The sequence below is a fragment of the Hibiscus syriacus genome, unplaced genomic scaffold (genome assembly GCF_006381635.1).
Source record: "Hibiscus syriacus cultivar Baekdansim isolate YM2019G1 unplaced genomic scaffold, ASM638163v2 tig00000466_pilon, whole genome shotgun sequence".
Classification (NCBI taxonomy): domain Eukaryota; kingdom Viridiplantae; phylum Streptophyta; class Magnoliopsida; order Malvales; family Malvaceae; genus Hibiscus; species Hibiscus syriacus.
This window is the reverse complement of record NW_024061789.1, coordinates 22,640-47,766: the sequence shown is the minus strand read 5'-3', so window position 1 is coordinate 47,766 and position 25,127 is coordinate 22,640. Positions and strand designations below refer to the sequence as shown.

Sequence of the window (25,127 nt, the reverse complement as noted above, 5' to 3'; positions counted from 1 at the left end):
TAGTTTGATTAACATGCTCAAAATCACATTGGTCATTAACGAGATTAAGATAAAGAGAGACATCATTACCAACAATAGGCCAAAAAGAAAGGAAGAAACATAAGTTTTTTTTTTAATTGCCAACTTAGACATTCGTTAATGGGTTAACTGAAGTTAACGGTTAAGAGACTTAAACCGAAATAACCGATAACATAAGAGACCAAACATACTTAATTAAAAAACCGGTGACTAAAGTCGGTCAGACCAAAAATAAAGGGGTAATTGGCATAGTTCACCCTTAATATATATATATATATATATATATATATATATATATATATATATATTTAATTTGATCATGTTTAGGAGGAATCAATCTTAATTTTTAAGATCAAAATTCACATTTGACGATTTGATCCAATTCCAATATACATAATTTATTTTTATTTGATAAACTAATAATTTAATTGAAATAATAGAGAAATATTATTATAATTATCCTTAAATATATATAAAAAATATAATATTATCTCATATCGAGTCAATTTTTTCACTCTAAAGCCAAACTCGATCTGAGCAAATCTTTCAGAAAAAATTAAGCCGACCTAAATATAAATTATAAAAAATAATTTGATTAGATTAGATTAAAATCCGTTGAGCTAGGATTGATACTCAAAACACCTGAAAGTTAATACTCAAAACTTCTCAACTATTTGATTAAAATTAGGTTCAATGATTAAGAATAATTTAGTTTAATGGGATGAAATATTAAATTCTTTAAATAACGTCATATGTTTACATTGACAGATTTAGAAATATCTTTTAAGGTGAACATACTACATTAATAGCACAAAATTTATTTATGGAGAGAGAACAAATAAAACTCCAGAGTGGACCAAATCAATACAATAAGTAACTAGTAAAAAAATTCAAATTTCAAGACATACAAGTGCACACTTTAGACAAATGATGGTCTACGCTGGGATGTTTGAATTGTAATATTTAAGAATGGAAAGTTATTTTTATATTATTTAATTTAGATTAATCTATTAATAAATTAAGTATTAATATTTATATTATAAACTAAAAGTTAGGTTAAATGGTTACCTAAATAATTAGGAGTTTTCACCTACATGTTGGTTTATGCAGATGAAATAATTAAGTTGGGCGGGTCCATTTGACCAAGATTTGGTTAGATTATAAAAATTGGAAAACATCCCCCCTTGCATTCCCTCCAAAAACGAAACACGAAATGTTCCCTCCCTTTTATATTTTTACTAGAAGATTCCTTGCTCCCCATCATTGCACGTCCTTCCGTACTCTGAGTTAGCTATATCTTCTAACTCACTGAGTCACTACCATTCCCTTCTCTCGAGTCGTTTCGTATCCTACACCCAACTTTCCTCCCTTCCATTTACGAGATGGTAGTTCAGTCCTTGCCCTCCGTTGACACTTCCGTCCTATCACCCGATAACCCTAGCAAAAGACTCAAGATCCAGTTCGAGAAAGGTTCCTCGCCCAAGGACAACGTCTCTGGACAAAGGAGAGCTAGTGCCAGACTTCAAGCTGCCAAAGAAAAGCTGACATGGAGCTTCTGGTAAAGCGGGAAGTGGACCTCCTGGCTGAAAACGGATCAAGTTGCAGAAAAAAGGTCATTAAGATTATGGAAAATCCAAACATAAATCTAAATGGTATTCCTGAGATTTCATCATATCAGACTGAACCCAAACTGAACACAGAAAGCCTAAACCTAAATCAAAATGGTACCCAACAGCTTCCTGGGAGTGAACCCAACATGACTAATAAAGTAGCCAAAATGGTGCAACTAGCTGCCAAAATTGCAGAGGGACTAGAACCTACTAGCGCTATCAAAACTCCAAATGTTGTTGAGAAGAGTGTACATATTAAGTTGAAGGAAACTTTGAGGTTGTTCAACAAGCATTACCTTCACTTTGTTCAGGTCTGTTTTTATTCCGGGCATCATGTTGTTGCTTTCAATTTGGGTTGGAAATCCACTATCCTGGTTTGATTATACAATATGCTTTGTTTTCTTGTTGTTCATAATTTCATATAAGTTTAGCATAGTTTTTGCTTATACAATTCTTTTATGACTGGTCCCTTAGGAAGAGGAAATGAGGTGTGCTGCAGTCAAAGTTAACAAGAAACCCCAGAAGGGCAAAAATGCGAAGGTACATAATTTTTATGCGTTGCTCCTTCAACCTGTCTGCAACTGATATGGAAATGTGGATTAGTTCTTCCACGTTTGCATCCCCACACACGCACATGTTGTTTTTGAGTTTCATTGTTAATGCTCAAATATATGCAGAAAGGAGATGTACCTGAGGTTGATGTCAAGGGAAAGACCAAGTGACCTGACCTGAAAGCAATATCAAAGGCAAGTCAGTGTAGATGCCCTGTCTGTTTACAGCATCTCAGCTTTCTGTTCTTTTTTATTCTGATTATAAAATTTAAGTATCCATCATATCTTTTATTTTGACCTAACCAAGGGTAAACTTGTAGAGATTTGGCTTGCATATTTTCTCCTTTCTTACATTGATTTAAATCATATTGGTAGATGGATTCATATGCAATATTTAATCTAACAAAGGGTTTTCTCACAGCTCCTTGCAAGAATAACATGCTAGTCTTATTTATATTTTACCCTCAATATATTGGTGGCTATTTATGGTCTGTACATTGGAACTTTGTTGAGTTAATTGTAATGATTATGAGTTTATAATAATGCTATAAAATTTTATTGGTTATGTTTCTTCTTTTATTTATTTTTGTTTTGCTAAAAGTATGTGATCGTGGTGTTACTACCTATTTTGATGTTATGTAGCCTAATATTCTTTCAATATTTAAAAATAAACATTGCAGATGATAGGGAACAATGAGGTGCTTTATCCCGAGAAAAGGATAGGCTGCCTTCTAGGTTAGTTGGAGAAGCTTATATTTTGATGCTGGTGTTAGTTGGTTAATACATACTCTTATGGTCATTTCAAAAACCTCGTTTTTGGAGTTTAAGAAACTATTCTCTTAAGGTGTCTTTATTGTAAGGGCAGGCATTGATGTTGGTCATCGGTTTTATTCTCGTGCTCAAAATGGTTTATGTCGAAACGATTTTTTTCTTAAATTTAAAAAAGTGAGATTTTAAAGACCACATGAATTCTTAATTATCCTCTTTCAAATGATTTTTGATTTAAAAAACAAATGCGGTTTAAAAGACTTCTCGTTTCGAAAAATTTTAGATTTTCTTTACGATCGAAAAAAAATACAGTTCAAAGAGTTGTCACCAATCTTTGATTAGGGTGTGATTGGGCACCCAAAAATGTTTTGTCATTTTAAATAAAAAATAATTTTAATTAAAACAACAAATTGAGGTCTGCGTTACCAAAAATGAGTTCGGGAGTCGGTTACGTGTGGGGAATGATTAGCACCCCCACAGCGCCCTAAATCGGTACCTCGTCGATTAATTAAAGTCTTTGCAATGAACTTTACAAATTCGAACTTAATTTGATTTTTTGATCCCATAAAACAAAGATGTAAATTTAAAAACATTCAAAAGCACCCAAATAAATTAAATTAAAATTATCAAGTCGTTTTAGAAAGATAAATAATGTTCGATTATTTAAAAATATCGAGACCAGATCTTAAAAGTTATAACAATCTTTTCTCGATAAATTTAAATAAACGAACATTTCCTTTTCTCTCGTTCCCAAATTTTAGGTGATGAATCAAATTTTTTTTTTGTTTCACTTTCGGGATACACTTTTATTTTAAAGTCATTAAAAGTGGACCTAAAATCAGTTATGACTGCCCACTTAAAACAATTTTAAATTAAAAGTGTATTACTCTTAATTCAATTATGAATATGTCTAGTTATGCAAGTGAGGCTATCATACAAATTATGCAAAAATGATGTCATGCCAAAATTAATTACAAAATATTAAAAATATCATACAACGTAACATAAAAAAAATGTACACATATTTTAAATAAAAATCATAAACCATGCATATTAACATCTTAGGTATACACGTGACCTAAATATAAAAGCAAAATCATAGCAAGCTAAACTATAATTAAAAAAAAGTATATATATATACATAAATGTAATGACTAAATTCAAATACACATAAAATTAAACGTACTAATTAAGAATTAAAACAAATACTTAAAGAAAAACAAACATAAATATAATGGACTTAAGCCTAAAATAAAGTATGGTGATATGGTACATACATGCATACAACGACATTGACATACATTAGAATTAACAATAAAACATACTATTAATAATTCGATTTCATATTCAAAATTACCATGAAGGATCAAAATAAAATAAAATAAAGATAGGCATGCAAAAATGTAAATCTAACAATAAACTAAACGAACATGCCATAGGTCCAAAGTGTAAAGAAAATAAAACAGTAGGCCTTTTCCATAAAAATTTCATTTCTAGGTACCTCAAACCTAATATAACCCAAGTGTTACATGGGACCAAAATGCAAGTTCCCAAAATTACATATCAAATGTAAAAACAGTAAGAAAATAGCCCCAACACAATACTGGACTGAAATGAAACACGGAGAAAATTAAGAGACAACATTAATATACTAGTAAAGCTCGATTTAGGGATCATAAAGAAGCAGGCCGATAATGTAATGACCTATCACGCAATTAACCCACTATCCTAGAACACGGAAGGTTCCAGCCTGATGAAACGCCGCCGTTTTGGACCTGGCTAAACGACGCCGTTTGGGCGTTCTGATATATGGGATTTTAGGGTAACACTTCTAACGCTAAATCATTCTCATCCTCTCCCCCAAAGATCTCAGCCGCTCTCTCCTTCTTCTTCCTCACTTACTGCCGAGACCCCAAGCAACCACCATGGCTACCATGACCACCACCTAGAGCTCCGATGAGAAGCCATTAGATACAAACCTCATCCCGGTGACGAACTCAAACAGCTAAGGTAAACACTCAACCCGTATCTCTATTCACCCTTCATTTTGATTCGAGAATAATAAATAAAAATGATTGCATGCGGTTGCTTAAGGAAATCCAAATCTTCGCTTAATTTGCTCGTTTCAAAACCAAGAGCACATACATACATCACACTAAAAACGAGTATGGAAATTACCTTCAACACTTGCTATTGTTTTCGAAAAAATACGAGGAATGATCCCTATTACATCGCCTTCGACTCAAAATAAAATGAGGAATCCCAAATTCTGTTTTTCGTTTTTGTCTTGAATCCTCTGTTGAAATCGTTCTTTGGTGATGGATGCTCTTGGATTCTTTGTTGCTTTCCTTGATTTTCTGGTTACTCTTTTTTTTGGTTGTTGAGAGAGTTTTTTTGGCTCGATTATTCTCCTTTTTTCTTTCGCTCATGGTTCCCCCCCTAATTTCTTGGTTCATCCCCCTCAAAAACTGACTATGTACCGTTTTTTAATTACCCCAATATCCTTCCACGATCAACAGTGCATTTCTCTCCCATAACCGCTTGCTACCCCTAATCGTTTTTGTTTTGCAAGGCTTCATGTGGACTGACAATTATTTCTGCTGGGTCATTTAACTTAATTTGGGCTCCCACTGATTTGGGTTCTTCTTTAAGCCTAGCCTCGGACAAAACGAGCATCTACAGTTTCTGTTGGTTTTCATAGCCACTGGTTGAACGGTATTGATTATATGGGACATTCCTACAGAAAAGGGGCAACACATTCATATTTTCCAATTTTTTCTACCTTGTACGTTGTAAGTACACTGTTAAGCCGGCCAACATCCCAAAAATGGAGAAGAATCCAGTTGTGCAGGGTCTGCTGCTGCTAGTTTGTTTTATGTTGTCCCAAAGTGCTTATGGAAACCATTACAAGATGTTATTGCATAAAATATCCCCTTGAAGGAAACATGCTTGAATATGAATTGACACCTAATGAGCTGGGTGCTACTTGCTCCTCTTTTTTTTGTCAGTTCAAGTATTTTTATTTTTAATCTGAGCTAAAATCTCTTTTATTAAAGCTTCAATTACCAGGAAAAACCTTATCCTATTTCCCGCCCTTGTAGACCATTTAGACATATATTGTTTTTCTCCTCACATAAATTTGTTTGATGTATGCTCCTTGGGAGTTCTTAATTGGGTTGTTGTTTTCTGATTGAATGGTTACTGCTATTTTTGTTAATCTAAGAAACCAGAGTTCCCACAAAGTTCTTGATACCACCATCTCATTTAACTTCTACATATTTTGCGGTTGAAAATTGTAGGAGTATGAACACTATACATTCTCACTTGCATTGGCTATAGTTTTGTCAGGCATGTATGAGGATGGCTTAGATAATGCTGAAGATGTAATATATACTGGACAGGGTGGACGTGACCTTACTGGTAATAAGCGTCAAATACGAGATCAAGTTTTAGAACGTGGTTCCTATAAAAAAAAGTTTTATAACGTGGTAATCTGGCACTTAAGGTGTGAACTTTAAACTCTTATTCTACATTCTTGGATGGTTAATTAAACTTGTTACTCTTTGGAAACTAAATTTATTCAAAATTTTCTTATCTTACTAAGTATAGTATGGATATGATTATGATCACGCTTCATTTGTTGCGTCTCTGCATGATTTGGCTGAATCACTATGTTCATATATGCTTTCTAACATCAAAACTCTCATATGTTGAGTTCAAGAGTGATAAAAGTTCTATTATATATGTGTGTGGATACGCATATTATGTTAGTGTTTTATATTGGTATGGGTGAGTATTCAATTAAGTTGAGTTGAGTGGAAAAGATTTGAGTTTATGAGTACCATTTTATCATTCAAATTTATTTGAATTTTTTTAGTTAAGTTGAATCAAATATATATTTTTATATTTGATAGGAATAGGAGGTCTCATTAAAAACCTCCTTCATAGTTGCCTTTGAGAAGAGGCAACTAGCGAAAGGAGGAAAAGAGTACCTCAATAGATTAATTAACCAAGATTACATAAGACTTAAAAATTAAAAATAAACACCCGAAATAAAATACCAAACATAACCACTATAACACTAAAGACAATCAACCTATCCCCTCCTTAGCCTTTTTTGGCTCGATTGTTATCTTTTTTTCTTTTGCTCATGGTTCCCCCCCTAATTTCCTGGTTCATCCCCCTCAAAAACTGACTCTGTACCGTTTTTTAATTACCCCAGTATCCTCCCACGATCAACAGTGCATTTCTCTCCCATAACCGCTTGTTACCCCTAATCGTTTTTGTTTTGCAAGGCTTCATGTGGACTGACAATTATTTCTGTTGGGTCATTGAACTTAATTTGGGCTCCCACTGATTTGGGTTCTTCTTTAAGCCTAAGCCTTCGGGTAGCCCATACTAAAGCGCAACACAACTTTTCAACGGGTGAGTATCTTGTCTCACATTCAGTGAACTTCTTGCTGAGATAATAAATAGCCCTTTCTTTCTTCTCAGTTTGGTCACGTTACCCCAGCACACACCCTATTGAATTTTCATAAACTGAAAAATAAAGAATCAAGGGTTTGCCTGATATGGGTGGCACTAAGATTGGAGTGCTCGACAAATATCTCTTCACTGTTTCAAAAGCTCTTTGACAGTACTCACTCCATTCCCCTGAGTTATTCTTGCGGAGAAGGCGGAATATAGGATCACACTTTTCCGTCAACTGTGAAATAAACCGAGCTATATAATTCAATCTCCCCAAAAATCCTCTGACTTCTTTTTGTGTTCGTGGGGGTGGCAAGTCTTGAATAGCTTTTACTTAATCTGGGTCTATTTCAATTCCTTTTTGGCTTACTACGAATCCCAATAACTTCTCAGATGTCACCCCAAAAGTACACTTGTTTGGGTTGAGTTTTAGCTGGCATCTTCTTAGTCTTTTAAAAAGTTTTCTCAAATTCCCAATATGTTCTTCCTCTGTCTTAGCTTTGAAAATCATATCATCTACATAAACTTCTATCTCTTTATGCATCATGTCGTGAAATAACGTCACCATGGCCCTTTGATATGTTGCCCCGACGTTCTTCAATCCAAACGGCATTACTTTATAACAAAACGTTCCTCACATGGTAACGAACGTCGTTTTTTTTATATCTTCAGGGTTCATCTTAATTTGATTGTAGCCAGAGAAACCATCCATAAAAGAGAATAAAGAATTTCCAGCAGTATTATCCACTAGCGTGTCTATATGTGGCAAAGGAAAATTATCTTTTGGACTAGCTCGGTTGAGATCCCTGTAGTCGACACACATTCGAACTTTCCCATCCTTTTTTGGTACTGGGACAATATTCGCCACCCACTCAGGATATTTAGCCACTTTAAGAAACCCATCATCAAACTGTTTTTTCACTTCTTCTTTAATCTTGAGCACATCTCGGGTCTCATTCTTCTCAGTTTTTGTTGTACCGGTTTACATTCAGGCTTTATTGGCAGTTTGTGAACAACCAGTTCTGTATCTAAACCCGGCATATCTTCGTATGACCAAGCAAACACATCTTTGTATTCTTAAAGCAATTCTATCAAATCATGTCGACCTCCAACTGACAGAGTAGTACCAATCTTTATTTATCTCTTATCCTCATCCGTCCCCAAATTCAAACTCTTAGTAGACTCTTTATGAGGTAGAATCTGCTTATCTTCATTCTCCACCATTTTCAGCAATTCAGAAGGTAGTTCACATCCTTCATCATCATCACAATCCTTGATCTCCCCTTGACATATAGGCTTCTCGAAATCAATCTCCGGGTCAGAGTCATTAGCATTCATATTATTGATATCCGAGCTCCTGAAAAAATAATGAAAGAGAAGATATATATACATATATACATATGGAGGATCTTTTCCCATATAAATAAATAGAAATAAATAAATATATACATATATACAACAAAGAATGAATGAATGAAATGCATGGGAGAATGTTTGCCATTTGGAGCTAACAGAATGCATCTTTTATTGAAAGCAAGAAAAAACAAACAGTTTAACCCTTTACATAAAATCACCTATTGCCCCAGGGTATGAACAACAGGGAGAAAGTTCCAGTGCATTACTCTGTAACAGATTTGTAAACTACAGACAATTCTTCCGCGGTCCAATTGTTCAACATGAAGCCCGGTGGTGCAGGATAAATACCCATAACTCTCATTTCCTCAAATTCATCATCAGTTATAACATTAATGCCTAAATCTCCTAAGGCATTCTCAACCATCACTTCAGTGTTCCTTGAATTCCCTTGAAACATATGTCCCCTAGATATGAAAATACTGCTCAAAGGTGGGAAGATCATGGGTTCCCAGCTAAGGTCTTTACCAGCTAGTCTGGCCTTTCTCATTTCCTGACCCTTCTTAATTCCCCTCAACTTATCCCTCAAAGTTGGCTGATACCCCAAACCAAATCGATCTCTTTTAGTAACAGGGCATATTGGATTCACCGGTCCTTACAACTGTCGGCCTAACCCCTTTCCAACTTTCGCTCCTCTTCCAAGAGTCAGCTTGAGTCCCATTTTGGTACAATTTGACAGTTTAGGCTTTGGTATCTTCCTGCCTTCAGCCACGAATGTAGTATTGACAAACTCTAACAATCTGAAAGAACACTCGACCGCTTTCTCATCCACTTCAATGTACGGAGCAGTAGTAGAAACAGAAGCAATAATGTCCTCTTCAGCATGAATACATACCAACCTTCCATCAATCACAAATTTCAGTCTCTGGTGCAATGTGGACGGAACTGCACCGGCCTGATGAATCCAAGGTCTTCCCAACAAACAATTGTACGTAGGCATAATGTCCATTACGAGAAATTCCACTTCATAAGTTGCTGGACCAATATTCAGAGGAATATCAATCTTGCCCAACACTTCTCTTTTAGTCCCATCGAAAGCTCGAACCACACTTTGACACGCTCTCATAAGTGTACTATCTAATGGAAGCTTCTTCAGAGTCACTAAGGGCATCACATTCAAAGCCGAGCCATTATCAACCAAAACCCGGGATAACACATGCCCTTTACACTTAACTGTGATGTGCAAAGCCTTCTGACTACCAATCATCTCAGAAGGGATTTCATCCTCAGAAAAAGATAAAAAATTATCAACTTCTACATTGGAAACTAACCGATCTAACTTTTCAATGGGCAACTCTTTCAGAACAAAAGTCTGGTTCAAAACCTTTAACAGAGCATTCATATGGGCCTCTGAACTCAAAAGTAATGATAAAATAGAAATACGGGCAGGCAACTTGTGTAACTGTTCAACAACACTGTACTCACTGTGTTTCAGAAACTTCAAAAATTCTACCGCTTCACTCTCGGTTACTGGTTCATTGATAACATGTTTATCTTCTTCTATCTGCACATCAACCTTTTTCCCCTTGTCAACTGCAACCTTCTTCTCAGACTCTTTAGGTGGATTAAGAGAATAACACCTACCGCTTCTAGTAAAGCGTCCCACCTCATCTACTTCCTCATTCTCTTTTGTTACATCTCCCATCTGGCAATCATATCTCCAAGGCACTTATTTATTATCCCGATACGGGAATGGAGATGGAGGTGTAATAACCACTTTCGGGGCTACCTTCTCAGCAACTCGATTCTTGGGAGTAATGATTAGGGGACAACTAGCATTGTATACCCCTTTAGACGATCCTTCTAAAGCGCAAACTTCCGCTTCCTCTTCTTCAGCAATCTCTCTAAAGAACTCAATTTCTTTACTGCCCATCATGTCTTGTACCAAAGATAGGAAGTCAGGACATTGCTGAATACTGTGTCCTTCACTGTTATGATACTGACATACCTCTCCACTATTAAACTGTTCAACCACCAAACTGGGCTTCAACCATCCTACCTTAACCATCTGGCACCACACCCAACTCATGGGTGATACCACCTCACTAACATTCCTTACAATTCTCTTTCTTTTCTCTTTAGTAATCGCGTTAACTCCTGCCTCTGCATGGCTTGGCAACGGATTCTGAGCTATATTTGGCTGCTCACTGTCACCAAAGTTGATGACATTCCTCGTTCTCAAAGCTTGGACAACCTTCTTAAAAGCAGTACAATTCTCAATGGAATGCTCAGGGTTCCCTGCATGGTACTCACACTGAGCACTAGCATCATACCATTTGGGAAAAAGAGGTTGCATTGGAGTCACGTGATACGGCGAAACCACATGTCGATCATACAAAATCTGAAACAATTCCTTATAAGTCATCGGGATGGGGTCAAATTGAGGCCTCTCTCTCCTCTGGTCCCTTGCCCCTTGTCTATTATCATTTTGTGTTGACGACCTTGCTCCTTGAGGACGGGAAACAATGATGTTATTAGAATCGTACTGCCTCACATTACTGACTTCGTTTTCCTTTTTCCTCGTTGGTGGCCTCTTACTATACTCTTCTCCCTCGAGCTTCCCACTCTTAACAGCCATTTCAATCATTTCTCCCGCCGTAACTACATCAGCAAAACTTCGATAAGGATTACCGATAAGATGCGAGAAAAAATGAGCCTTTAAGGTGTTGACAAAAAGCATATTTGTTTCCTCCTCTTCCAAAGGCGGGTGGACTTGCACTGCTACATCTCTCCATCTTTGAGCATATTGTCTAAAACTCTCGTTAGACTTCTTTTCCATTCCTTGCAACATCATCCTGTTGGGCCTAACATCTTTTACATGTTTGTATTGCTCAAGAAAAGACTTAGCCAAGTCTTTCCACGATTTAATATTAGCTCTACTCAGCTGGTTATACCATCGGATTGCCGAGCCAGTTAAGCTTTCCTGAAAGCAGTGTATCAACAATTGATCGTCCCCTATGTATCCGGTCATCTTTCTACAAAACATCGTGATATGCGCAGAGGGACACCTAGTACCATCAAACTTCTCAAAGTCAGGAACTTTAAACTTTGGAGGCAAGACCAGATCAGGAACTAGACTTAACTCCTTTGCGTCAAATCCATAGACATTGGTATCTTGCTTCATGGCTCTGACCTCTCTTTCTAACTGCTTTCATTTCTCTTCCAACAGATTATTTTGGTCCTTCTTGGCTTCTTCATCAAGGTCCGGAACTTGATGATATTGATGTTCTTCCTGATATGAACTAGATCCAGGTTGTACGTTAACAGAAGCACCAACTGGATTAATATCCACCTGCCCGACATGAACAGGGGTCACTTGAACGTTCTGAGATTGTTCTGGGGTTAACATTGGATGATGAAGTGGGTTTTCAGTTACACCTTCTGGCATAGGGCTTTTCCCATATTCTGGATTTCTTCCTTCCAACATACTCGCAAACTTGGCAAACATCTCCTTTTGGGCATTCATCATATCTTCTTGCATTTTCTTGATATTATCTTGTAACTCCAACTGACCCTTCTCAATTTGGGCAAGTTTGTCTTCCATAACTTTCTTCCTGGTTCTGTAGATATGCTTGGGATTTTCCAGTATTACTCTGTCATAGAGTCATTTTGTTATCGTTGATATTTATTAATGAATATGAAACATATGATATGAATAAATAAAATGCGAAGCAAAAATTTAAATGTATTAAAAATGCATATGCAAAATGCAGGGTGTTGATCTTGGAACGACTCCTTAGAACAACTCTTTATATTAGAACGACGTTCAATTACAAAGTTAAAACATATCCCAAATAAATCTGCACCATCTCTCCTATTTGCTGTACATGTGCTAGCAACTCTACGATCTTCTGGTTTTCTTCAGCCTCGGGTTCCAGTTCTTCAGTCACATCAGCAGCTTCCTCGGATAAAATGACCAAATATTGAGTTATTCTTCGCGCGTGTCCTAGGTAACAAGCAATAAGATCTTCTCTTTGCTTAACTCTCGCCTGAGCTCGCTCCCATCGAAAATGCCACTGTATATCCCCCTCATAAGGAACTATCGATAGCTTACTTGCTTGCCTCTAAAAATCTTGAACCATGGCTTCAAGCTCACTCACTTGTTTTTTCAGACTTTCAACCTCCCCCTGGCTCGAGCTACCTTCCTTGTTTCGATATCGTCGTAATGCAGTCTCTAAACTTGAAATTTTCTCCTTCAACTTCTCATTCTGGGCTTGACTCTTTTGTAACCGCTGCTCTAAAGAATCCTTTTCTTTCGATAAAATCTTCACTTGGTGCCTGCTTTGCTTGAGCTCTTCTTGACTCTCTTCGGCTACTCTTTTGAGACTCGCCACCTCTTGCCTCAATTCGACAGACTTACTCGAGCTAGAACCTGCCTGAGCTTTTACAATTCGCTGATAAGTTGACCGAAGATCGTCAAAGTCTAGCCGAAGTCACTTCGCCACTTTTTCAATTCGATCTGCTCTACTCTTCTGAATGCCGATCTCCAATCCCTTTTGATACACTTCATCTTCCAGTTTCTACAAAATCATTCTCCATTGTCAATTGGGACTGTTCCGACCACCTCAGAACATCTGCATTTTCCTCAACCTCTTTCTGAACCGTTCGTTCCATATTATGGCCTTCTATATGGACATCGACCCCAAATCAACACCATGTAATGGACAGTGCAATGCAAAACAGAAAAGAAACAAGACAAAAACAACAAAAGATCGGTTAGTACACATGAAGCAATTAAGTCAGGATAATAATTTGTTCAAAAATCCTACCCACATATGCTGACTACCCCATCATGCTTTATCAGATCCTACCCAACATGATATCTACCCCCATGCTTTGTTATCCACAAAAAAAATCCTAACCACATGATATCTAATTCGCATGCTTATTCAAAAAAATAAACCTAACCGCATGATATCTAGTTCGCATGCTTGTTCGAAAAATAAACCTAACCGCATGATATCTAGTTCGCAAGCATTTATTCGAAAAATGAAAATAAATGACTCAAAAAAGCTTTTCCTTGTGTACCCTCCTCACGGGATTCTTAAGATTCGAGTTTGGTTCAACCTAAGCTCAGGCTCTATGTTCACTATATGTCGGGTTAGGTTCTTAAGCAATAGGTTCTCGAATTGTCCTTGTCGGTGCCCCCTTGGGATGCCGAACCCTCAATCCTGGCCCATCACAGGCTTTAGGGGATCGAGTTCAATTTCGAGGGAACACACCTCCTTATATCCATGCGGAGGTGATTACCATCACGAGGACCATAAGGCGTGAGCTCCAGGAGCGATCCACTATCCCATGCGGAGGTGAAAACCACACGAGGGCATAGTCTCTCACTCTTACTTAATTAGGACGGAGCAGGGTTTTAGCTCATGTCATGAAAATGCAACTGTGCAGTGTGTGAGGAAAAGCGAAAAAACACAATAAAAACACTCAAAATTTCCTAAATTCACATAATTAATCTGAAATCATTAGCAAACAAATTAGTACAACTATTTAATTGTTAATCGAATTAAATTAAAAAAAATCAAAATATAAACAAAAATTATTAAAAACCAAACAAGGGATCAAAAATCAAATTAAAACGAATTTGTAATTTTCAATTGCAAAGACAATTAATTAATTGACTACCGGCTTGACTCTCTAAAAAAAAGTTCCCAGCAGAGTCGCCAAGTTGTCGAAATGATTTTTTCATTAAATTTGAGAAAGTGAGATTTTAAAGACCACATGAATTCTTAATTATCCTCTTTCAAATGATTTTTGATTTAAAAAACAAATGCGGTTTAAAAGACCTCTCGTTTCGAAAAATTTTGGAAACGATCGAAAAAAAATACAGTTCGAAGAGTCGCCACCAATCTTTGATTAGGGTGTGATTAGGCACCCAAAAACATTTTGTCATTTTAAATAAAAATTAATTTTAATTAAAACAACAAATTGAGGTCTGCGTTACCAAAAATGAGTTCGGGAGTCGGTTACGTGTGGGAAAATTAGCACCCCCACAGCGCCCTAAATCGGTACCTCGTCGATTAATTAAAGTCTTTGCAATGAACTTTACAAATTCGAACTTAATTTGATTTTTGATCCCATAAAACAAATATGTAAATTTAAAAACATTCAAAAGTACCCAAACAAATTAAATTAAAATTACCAAGTCGTTTTAGAAAGATAAAGAATGTTCGATTATTTACAAATATCGAGACCAGATCTTAAAAGCTATAACAACCTTTTCTCGATAAATTTAAATAAACGAACATTTCCTTTTCTCTCGTTCCCAAATTTTAGGTGATGAATCAAAATTTTTTTTTATTTCACTTTCGGGATACACTTTTATTTTAAAATCATTAAAAGCGGACCTCAAATCAGTTATGACTGCCCACTTAAAACAATTTTAAATTAAAAGTGTATTACCCTTAATTCAATTATGAATGTCTAGTTATGCAAGTGAGGCTATCATACAAATTATGCAAAAATGATGTCATGCCAAAATTAATTACAAAATATTAAAAATATCATACAACGTAACATACAAAAAAAATGTACACATATTTTAAATAAAAATCATAAACCATGCATATTAACATCTTAGGTATACACGTGACCTAAATATAAAAGCAAAATCATAGCATTCTAAACTATAATTAAAAAAAAGTATATATATATATATATACATAAATGTAATGACTAAATTCAAATACACATAAAATTAAACGTACTAATTAAGAATTAAAACAAATACTTAAAGAAAAACAAACATAAATATAATGGACTTAAGCCTAAAATAAAGTATGGTGATATGGTACATACATGCATACAACGACATTGACATACATTAGAATTAACAATAAAACATACTATTAATAATTCGATTTCATATTCAAAATTACCATGAAGGACCAAAATAAAATAAAATAAAGATAGGCATGCAAAAATGTAAATCTAACAATAAACTAAACGAACATGCTATAGGTCCAAAGTGTAAAGAAAATAAAACAGCAGGCCTTTTCCATAAAAATTTCATTTCTAGGCACCTCAAACCTAATATAACCCAAGTGTTACATGGGACCAAAATGCAAGTTCCCAAAATTACATATCAAATGTAAAAACAGTAAGAAAATAGCCCCAACACAACACTGGACTGAAATGAAACACGGAGAAAATTAAGAGACAACATTAATATACTAGTAAAGCTCGATTTAGGGATCATAAAGAAGAAGGCCGATAATGTAATGACCTATCACGCAATTAACCCACTATCCTAGAACACGGAAGGTTCCAGCCTGATGAAACGCCGCCGTTTTGGACCTGGCTAAACGACGTCGTTTGGGCGTTCTGATATATGGGATTTTAGGGTAACACTTCTAACGCTAAATCATTCTCATCCTCTCCCCCAAAGATCTCAGTCGCTCTCTCCTTCTTCTTCCTCACTTACTGCCGAGACCCCAAGCAACCACCATGGCTACCATGACCACCACCTAGAGCTCCGATGAGAAGCCATTAGATACAAACCTCATCCCGGTGACGAACTCAAACAGCTAAGGTAAACACTCAACCCGTATCTCTATTCACCCTTCATTTTGATTCGAGAATAATAAATAAAAATGATTGCATGCGGTTGCTTAAGGAAATCCAAATCTTCGCTTAATTTGCTCGTTTCAAAACCAAGAGCACATACATACATCACACTAAAAACGAGTATGGAAATTACCTTCAACACTTGCTATTGTTTTCGAAAAAATACGAGGAATGATCCCTATTACATCGCCTTCGACTCAAAATAAAATGAGGAGTCCCAAATTCTGTTTTTCGTTGTTGTTTTGAATCCTCTGTTGAAATCGTTCTTTGGTGATGGCTGCTCTTGGATTCTTTGTTGCTTTCCTTGATTTTTTGGTTACTCTTTTTTTTGGTTGTTGAGAGAGTTTTTTTGGCTCGATTGTTCTCCTTTTTTCTTTCGCTCATGGTTCCCCCCCTAATTTCTTGGTTCATCCCCCTCAAAAACTGACTATGTACCATTTTTTAATTACCCCAGTATCCTCCCACGATCAACAGTGCATTTCTCTCCCATAACCGCTTGCTACCCTTAATCGTTTTTGTTTTGCAAGGCTTCATGTGGACTGACAATTATTTCTGCTGGGTCATTGAACTTAATTTGGGCTCCCACTGATTTGGGTTATTCTTTAAGCCTAGCCTCGGACAGAACCGAGCATCTACAGTTTCTGTTGGTTTTCATAGCCACTGGTTGAACGGTATTGATTATATGGGACAGTCCTACAGAAAAGGGGTAACACATTCATATTTTCCAATTTTTTTCTACCTTGTACGTTGTAAGTACACTGTCAAGCTTGCCAACATCCCAAAAATGGAGAAGAATCTAGTTGTGCAGGGTCTGCTGCTGCTAGTTTGTTTTATGTTGTCCCAAAGTGCTTATGGCAACCATTACAAGATGTTATTGCATAAAATATCCCCTTGAAGGAAACATGCTTGAATATGAATTGACACCTAATGAGCTGGGTGCTACTTGCTCCTCTTTTTTTTGTCAGTTCAAGTATTTCTATTTTTAATCTGAGTTAAAATCTCTTTTATTAAAGCTTCAATTACCAGGAAAAACCTTATCCTATTTCCCGCCCTTGTAGACCATTTAGACATATATTGTTTTTCTCCTCACATAAATTTGTTTGATGTATGCTCCTTGGGAGTTCTTAATTGGGTTGTTGTTTTCTGATTGAATGGTTACTGCTATTTTTGTTAATCTAAGAAACCAGAGTTCCCACAAAGTTCTTGATACCACCATCTCATTTAACTTCTACATATTTTGCGGTTGAAAATTGCAGGAGTATGAACACTATATATTCCCACTTGCATTGGCTATAGTTTTGTCAGGCATGTATGAGGATGGCTTAGATAATGCTGAAGATGTAATATATACTGGACAGGGTGGACGTGACCTTACTGGTAATAAGCGTCAAATACGAGATCAAGTTTTAGAACGTGGTTCCTATCAAAAAAAAAGTTTTAGAACGTGGTAATCTGGCACTTAAGGTGTGAACTTTAAACTCTTATTCTACATTCTTGGATGGTTAATTAAACTTGTTACTCTTTGGAAACTAAATTTATTCAAAATTTTCTTATCTTACTAAGTATAATATGGATATGATTATGATCACGCTTCATTTGTTGCGTCTCTGCATGATTTGGCTGAATCACTATGTTCATATATGCTTTCTAACATCACAACTCTCATATGTTGAGTTCAAGAGTGATAAAAGTTCTATTATATATGTGTGTGGATACGCATATTATGTTAGTGTTTTATATTGGTATGGGTGAGTATTCAATTAAGTTGAGTTGAGTGGAAAAGATTTGAGTTTATGAGTACCATTTTATCATTCAAATTTATTTGAATTTTTTTAGTTAAGTTGAATCAAATATATATATATATATTTTTTTGATAGGAATAAGAGGTCTCATTAAAAACCTCCCTCATAGTTGCCTTTGAGAAGAGGCAACTAGCGAAAGGAGGAAAAGAGTACCTCAATAGATTAATTAACCAAGATTACATAAGACTTAAAAATTACAAATAAACACCCGAAATAAAATACCAAACATAACCACTATAACACTAAAGACAATCAACCTATCCCCTCCTTAGCTAACTTGTCTGCCTCCCAATTACAAGCCCTGGGGACTAGTCTAACCATAATATCCCTAGCAAAAATTACATTCCCAATTTCCCCAATCAAAGAACTGATTGGTACTAATTGGTTCTAATTTAAACAACTCTCTAATTATATATGATATTCATATATATTTCTTCATATTCATTTTTGGTACGTGTAAGTAATATTTGTAATGTTATTGAATAAATCAGATATCATCTAAAATTATCTAATATATTTATAATGCTATTTTTTTAAAGAAAGGATTTTGAGGACAAAGTACTTGTGTGTAAAGAGTCAAGGAATTGATGTGAAGAAAGAATTTGCAAAGAATTGTAATTGAAAGATCAAATTGAATAAATGTAAAGTGGAGGGATTAAATTACAAAAGAGGAATAGAAGCTTATATAGGTACTCTAAAGTGGTGGAGGAGCATCAGTTTTGGTCAAAAAATAGGCTTAAAACAAAGGATTAAATGAAGAAACAAGGAAATAAGGGATCAAATTGTCAAATTACCTAGGTAAAGACTTGAATCTTACCAATCGGGCTCTACTGGGTAAATAGGTTTGGAAGTTTGCCAATGAAAAAGATTCGTTATGGAAAAGAATGTTATGCTGTAAACACAAGGTTTGTTGCAACTCCATGTCAATTAGCAAGGTTTTCTCTCAGGCCTCTTGGATTTGGAGAGGTATTGCTAAAAACTTCTTGAAGAATGACTCGGATGGAGTGTGCCTAAGATCGAATTCGAAGTTACAAGTGAGAAATGGCAACTCTACATGATACACCACTGAAAAGTCTTTTTCCTAGGATTTTTGTTCTTTCTCCTAATAAATGGGGTAAGGTGGCTGAGTTTGGTTGTTATGAGTCGAATGGTTGAGTCTTGGTCTGGGAATGGTGAGGAACTATTCTCTGTAAAATCTTGTAGAAGGGCCCTTTCTAAGGTCTCCGGGGATAATTATTTGTGGAAGAAGTGGGTTTGGTTGGGTCTAGCTCCTCCATGGGTTGAAATTTTTCTTTGGCAATTGACTCATCAGAAATTGGCAGTCAGAGTAGAGTTGATGAAAAGGGGATGCCCTTAGGTGAAGACATTCTCTGCCTACTTTTCCGGCAGCACGAAGAATCTGTTCAACATCTTTTCATCTCATGTTCTGTCGTATGTAACTCTGGAATAAAATAATCAACTTTTGGGATCTTTCTTTAGCTTTGCCCTGGGATCCTTTTACTCTTCTTAGCTCTTGGTCTGAATTGAAGGTGAATTCGACGATTTGGAAATTTATTTTGGGTGTTGGTTTTTGATCAATTTGGAAAGTTAGGAACTTAATTGTTTTTGATAGCGCGATACTTGACAGACCCTCACTATTCTTCATTGTTAGATTTAGGTTAGCAAAATGGTTTCTAGCCAAGTTCCCTCAGGTCCTTATCCAGGAGGATACGTTGTTTGGAGATCCGTCCCTTGCAAATAGCAGCTCTGTTCTAAAGTCACAGGGTTGTCCTGTGCTTTGCTGGCTATCCCCTTCAGTTGATTTTTTTTAAGATGAATGTTGATGGGCAGTAAGGTTTGACGGGTTGGCAGGAGGTATTGGTGGTATTTTAAGAGACTGGAATTGTTGCACTCTACTGACTTTTTCTTAAGCGTTGGTCAAGGCCCTTCTCCAGTAGCTGAATTAAAAGCCATTAAAAAAGGCATCGAGATATTTCTCTCTTTAGTTTGGGCTCATGTTGGTAGATTGATTGTAGAAAGTGATTGTAAGTCTGTAGTCGAGTGGATTCAAGCTCTTTTTTCTGCTCTTGCTTTCTTTATTTCTCTAGTAAAGGAGATTGTGTCACTTGTCTCAGATAAGGTGTCTTTAGTTATGTTGATTCCAAGGGCTTGTAACTGCGAGGCTGATAGTTTAGTGAAGGAGGGGATTGGGTGATTGTAAGGGTTTTGCTTTAGGTCGTTTTCTTTGTATTTGAAGCTACTGTTTTCGGTGTACTTGCTAAGACTTATGTATTTCTGTTCTATTAATAAATTGAGGTACTATTTTCCTCCTTTCGTTGGTTGATTCTTTCTTTCGGGAAAGGATCTACTATGAGGGAGGTTTTTAATAAGGCATCCTACTTTTATCAAGAAAAAAAACCTAGTTAAGACCAAAATAATGTTCTGATTTTTGGTTTTTCGGTTATTCGAAATTTAAATATTCGAATTTGACTTGAACTTGAAATTCAAACCAAAATTCAAGTTGACTAACATAATTCAAACTTGAACTTTGAAAAAAAGTATGCTTCTTTCCGGTTGAATGAGTTTTGCTCACCCTTAAATATAGGAATGTTTTGCCTGGCATCTGATTGTAGGTTATAGATTCTATATGTTATGGTTGTCTTTGTGGGCAAGAGAAGAAGTTAAAGGCACCGAAAATGGAATGTTTAAGAGCTCCGTAGGATGAGTTCCCAGGTTAGGAGCTCACTTTGGCGAGTTTGGGGCTAAGGAGCTCCCTTTGGCGAGCTTCATATGTATTATTAATCATAGGTTATTCACGAGATAGGAATTGCAACAAAGGTAAGGCTTTACCAATTGAAGTAGATTTTCACGTGAATCTCCTGGTGATTCAATCCATAACTCATTAACTTAACACTATGGCATCGTAATCTCTTAAGTCTGTTGAATGACTCTGATTGTCTTGGGTTAAAGAGACGCTTGGATGGCGTTTCATTGGAACTTGTAGCTTACTTTCTGCCTTATTTTAATTATAGAACTCTGTGGACCTTGGGGTGCCTGTTCGAGTAATCCGTGGTCATGAATCTGCTAGCAGTTACTCTGGAAAAGTGTATACATACGATGGCTTGTACAAGGTAACTTTATGAAACATTTATAAGCTTGGGTTTATAAATCTGCATGATATGTCTTCATCAGTATCGTGTTATATCTTGTGAAAATTAATTAATTGGAAATTCACTTTTCCCCTTTGCTGTATGAACTATCATGATTAGAACTATAAGCTTGCTCCTAATCCTAATTAATTATGAACTGTTTGAATGCATAAAATGATATTTACAGTTCCTTCTGTGATAAATTGGATGGAATTTGAAAATGTTTGAGGATCGTTTCATGTTTTTTATATGATTAACTTGCCTTGGTGCCTCTGTCACTGTTTTTGAGAAAACGAACTGTGAGGCAAAATCTTTCCTATTGTTCGAAGACAAAAATTTGAAGTGATCAGATGACTACATATTGCTGAAAAGATAATTTTAAGTAGCAATTTCTTGCTTGTCTTCTCGATAAGTTACACCTCAAGCTTTGTATGTCTCATGTGCCATTGGTTGAATGATGCTTTTTGAGTGTCTTTTGCCTTGAAAAAAACTTCAGTTTTCTGGTTGGTTTGTCTTTTATCTGCTTGGTGTTGTAGCCTTGTATTCTTTGCTCATGAAGGACACGACATATCATTTTTTTGTAATATTTGAAAATTTGTTTAAATACTAGATGGTATTCTTTTAGCTATAGTCTTCTGAAAATTAGTTTTCTTTTATATGGAGTGTTCGTTTTAGATTTGTTTTGATGATAATAAATCAGTCTTTTTTTTGATTTGAGAAATTTAAGTTGCTTTATACCAATTTGATGTAATGCAGTTAATTTCCTGCTCACTATTGCAGGTTGTTCAGTACTGGGCAGAGAAGGGTATTTCTGGGTTCACTGTTTTTAAATATCAATTGAGGCGTCTTGAAGGACAGTCAATATTAACAACCAACCAGGTTTACTATCTTGTCTATGATTTCTTGTGGCTAATTGCTCTAATTCTATATGGTGTTTATTTTCGGACACAATGTTATTTCTAGTGTACTTTCCCTATAACTGAACTTCTGCACGTGAGCTGTAACCAAATTCTGAGGAATTGTAGTGTATGTTTTGAATAAATAAAAAGAATGAGAAATGGAGCGGACTATCTAATCTTGGCAGTGACTGACTTCTAAGATCAGGAAAATATCTATTTATTATGCAGATTGAAGAGGTTTTCATGACAGGGTAATTGGTGGAATGAGATGCTGGACATAAGTCTTCTGATATTTTAGAAAATTTGAGAAAATTGTTGAAATACTTTGCTCACAATTGAATGATCATATAGGATTTAGGAATTTTCTGTTGATTATTGTAAATTTTTTGTTCATTCTTATGACAGGTTCAATTTATCTTTGGGCGTGTTCCCAAGTCTTCTTCTGAAATTCGCGGGTATTGAAGCTATTATAGAAAATAACTTCTTGCTGTATGTCACAATTTTCAGTCTCAATTCTATTGTTTTATTGGTTAAGGTTGGTGTGTGAGGACATAAGTGGTGGTCAAGAGGATGTTCCTATTCCTGCTACTAATTTGGTTGATGATCCACCTGTTGCACCGACAGGCAAGCTCTACTTTCTAGCGTGTTATTTGATTTTCATGGACAATCTAATCAATACTATATTACAAATCTAATTTGGCTGTATGAATGAATACTAGTTTCATAGCAAGAAATTTGCTCTTCTCATGACATGGGGGTTCGTTGACTTCTGGCCGACCACATCATCCTCCATTGTTTTCTATATCTTGCACTTTTTCTCTTCTGCAATTTCAGCATGAGTTCTTGTAAACCACATTACATGTGAATAAATAGTCGATTGATTCCCCTTGCTGGTTGTTCTCCTAGTTGGCTTTGCAGTGTGATCTGTTGAAAGAGGTCCTTTGTGAAGGTCCAACAATCCTCGTTTCTAAGTGCTTTTCCCTTCTATCATCAGTTAACACTAACTATTTTCTGCATGCACAATTGTTTTGTACCTTTCTTATGCTATTGGTACTTTCTTCTTCAATTTTACCTATCATTTTCTGCCTTCTCTCTTACTTTTTTTTGTTCAAATAAAAGATAGCTTCCATTTGATGCTATTGGTATAATTCATTTTTTTCTTTGTTTTTCAGGTTACAATTTTTCCAAGTCTATGAAAGTTGCATGGAATATAAAGCTACCTGCTATGCAACTGGATGCAATTGCGAGGGAGCTTGCATGGATCCCAAGACTTGTGAATGTGCTAGGCTTAATGGTTTTGATTTTCCTTATGTGCACCGTGACGGTGGCAGGTAAAACTTTTGGAATAAGAAGTCATAATAGCTAATGCCATCCTCTTTAATCTTGTTGTTTAAGTTTCTTGCTTATTAACACACTGCCACTTCAATTCTAGATTGATTGAAGCCAAGCATGTTGTTTTTGAATGTGGTCCGAATTGTGGCTGTGGTCCAAGTTGCGTAAAGCGTACATCTCAGAGAGGATTGAGATATCGACTTGAGGTTTCTTATTACATTAAGAATAATTTCTTTGTTCATTTCTTTATTTAATCTTGTGATGAATTCTGATTGAAACATCTCTTGAATAAAATCCGACTGACCTGAATTGGCAGGTATTCCGTACTCCGAAGAAAGAATGGGCTGTTAGGTCTTGGGATTTTTATTCCTGCTGGTGCCCCAGTTTGTGAATATATTGGAGAACTCAAGAGGACAGAAGAGCTTGATAGCGTCTCTGAGAATAATTATGTTTTTGAAATTGATTGCATGCAAACTATGAGAGGGCTCGATGGCAGAGAGGTATAACTGACCTCTTTAGAGCATTGTGATTATCTAGCTTTATGTTTGAGGTTGAGTATTTTGTTCGGTCTGATAGTGACATCCAAAGGGTCCAATCCAACAATAAATTGAAGTTCATAGGGAATCGTTTCTTTTAATGAAACATCATCTTTCTGATCGGTGATATGCTTGGTTTTACTGCTGTGAAGTGATAAATTAGTTGTTTTTGCCTGCTTGTAGAATGTAATTAATGTTTTTCTTTTCCTTGGCAGAGGCAACAACAAGATGGATCTTTGCCGGTGATCCAAAATGTGGACAAAATTGATGACAGAGGTCAGAGAATGTACCAGATTTCTGCATTGATGCTGGTTCTATTCGAAATATTGGAAGATTTATCAATCATAGCTGTGAGCCTAACCTTTTTATCCAGTGTGTCTTTGAGTTCACATCACAATCTTAAACTAACTCGAGTGATGCTCTTGGCAGCAGACAACATCCCTCCTTTACAGGTAATTTTCCTCCAATTCTGATGTGTGGAGAGTGAATCACCTTTTAAATTTCTTGGGAACATGTTCAGCAGCAATTTATCTATTTTAGCATAGTTTCTTGTATGTTGCTTCAAAAATTATGATAATATTTGGAGCACTAGCCTACTTTTAGGTCCCATGCGTCATTGATATATCAATAGGTTTTACTAAGATTTCATTATATTTTCTTGAATTAGCGGGAGTTTGGAATGATTGGATACTATTTTCTATAATCTTGATTGCAGGAGCTTACTTATGACTATGGGTATGCCCTTGATAGCGTATATGGTCCTGATGGGAAGGTAAAAAGGATGGCATGCTAATGTGGAGCAGAAGGTTGCAGGAAGCGGCTAATCTAACTTCTAAGTGCTGAAATTGATGTTTTGTATGAATGTATGCATGTATGTATCTTCTGCATTGATTCTAGGTGCTGCCAGATGTTATGGATCTTTTTTGGCGACAATTTTTTGTTGCAAGTGTTAGAAATCTCATCTCCTCAGTCCCCTCGCCTCGCCTGTACAACAAATACACAAGATAATATATATCAGTTCATAGCTCAAG

General features: G+C 36.0%; 1 pseudogene; it reads left to right on the top strand.

Moving 5' to 3' along the window:
* Window positions 1-1,564: 1,564 nt before the first annotated feature.
* LOC120206093 lies at window positions 1,565-24,925 on the top strand (annotated as a pseudogene).
* Window positions 24,926-25,127: the final 202 nt, after the last annotated feature.